Source organism: Meleagris gallopavo, chromosome 1, assembly GCF_000146605.3.
Source record: "Meleagris gallopavo isolate NT-WF06-2002-E0010 breed Aviagen turkey brand Nicholas breeding stock chromosome 1, Turkey_5.1, whole genome shotgun sequence".
In the NCBI taxonomy this organism is placed as follows: domain Eukaryota; kingdom Metazoa; phylum Chordata; class Aves; order Galliformes; family Phasianidae; genus Meleagris; species Meleagris gallopavo.
Window position 1 is genome coordinate 97,151,218 of NC_015011.2, and position 1,774 is coordinate 97,152,991.

Genomic DNA, 1,774 nt, shown 5'->3' on the forward strand with positions numbered 1-1,774 from the left:
TGCCTCCCCCGCGGCCACTGGGGGTGGCTGGGGAAGCGTAGGCGGTGCCACGGCTGACCTGCTCCACTCCCTCCTCTTTCCTTTCCGCGGGGCTTTCCGCCGGGGGCTGAGGGCGGGCTCTGCGCTGGCTCTGCGCTTAGTGTCCTCCTAGCGCACCCCGAGTGCTAGTGAGCTGGTGATGCATACTGCACAGTGCTGTTGGGGTCCGAGTTACTGGGTCGTCTGAGAAATGCAGAAGTCCTCTGGGTGGAGGAATTGAAACTGGGAAGATTAGCTGAAGGCAGGGAGAAAAAATCAGGATAGCCTCTTCTGCTCTGTACTGGTGTGGTCTCACCTCGAGGACTGTGCACAGCATTGAGCACCGCGGTACAAAGAAGGCATAAAACGTTTAGAGTGTCCAAAAGAGGGCTGCGAAGATAATGGAGGGTCTAGAGAAAAAGGCGTATGAGGAACAGCTGAGGTCCCCTGAGCCCAGAGTACAGGAGGCTGAGGGGAGGCCTTGTGGCAGCCTGCTCCTGAACTTTGCTCTCTGATGACAAGGACAGGACCCGAGGGAACTGGTTTCAAACTGAAAGAGGAGACCCTTAAAGGTCATCTCCCCTGTTCACTGCAGGGGAGTTGACCTTTAAGAGGTCCCTTCCAACTCAGATGCTTCTATGATTCTATGATCTGATACCATATGAATATACAAAGCTGGCAAATCTATGCTGAATTTTCGGTGTCCTTTAATTGGCTCAGGATGAGCTTGCTCTACTGTGAGCTTTCTAGGAAAGAAATCATTCCTTGGGGATTGTTGTTACCTTTCACTCCCTTGGGAGGAAGGAAAGAAAGTTGCTGTTGAACACAGGAGTTGTGCGCATAAAAGGGAAATGGAAGAGGAGAATGGAATATGTAAGAAACAGTGCTGAAGTTGCGTGCATATTTGTTTGACATGATGGGAAATAACAAGTACCAACTGTAAGTGCTGTCTGAATGGAAAGTAAAACTAACTCAGCTTCGTGCTTGCCTTCAGAAGGTTAAGCCACAGAATGGCAGATTGTGCCTTCCTGAGAATTTCCACAACTCGTGGAAATTACCTACAATGCATTCTTATATGTCAAAAGTGGGGTTACCTATGAAACAGCTACATCGTCTTCCAAAATCTCCTCTCTCCAAACACATTTGCCTATGGTTTTTATGATCCCTTTCACCATATTTTCTTGGGGCATTTTTTTCAATTCTATCAGTAAGAAAAAAGAAATCACAGAATCACGGAATTGTGATAATGTTGCTCTTTAGTCTATTCCTCTGCAGCTTTTAAGTAGTGGGTAGACTTTGGATTTATTTCTGTTGAAGGACAGCAGAATAATTTAATCTCAGAGTTTCCTGAGATCTTCCTTGAATTGCTCTTCCCACTGGCTGATATTGAGCTTGGGAGAGCAGCTACATCTCCTCTGTCCTCCCATTGTTTGCTTATTTGATATACATGAAAAGTGGCAAACAAGCAGCAGCCTGGCTTCGTTGCAAAAGCAATATTAAGAGAGAAAAGGATGTGAGCCTGGGGTGGAGGATTTACAAACGTAAAATGAAGCTGGACAGATGATGGTAGTGAGGATTATAAAGTATATAAATAATGGAGTATTTTCCCTTCCAGAATCTGATGTTTCTACGCCTCGTTGACACAATGTATCAGCAACTGTGAAATCCAATGGCAAAAAAACCCCCATAATTTTTGTTAACAGATGAAGTGGAGGAGGCAGTATGGCTATTGGTAATGGAACAACTTTTCTTGTTA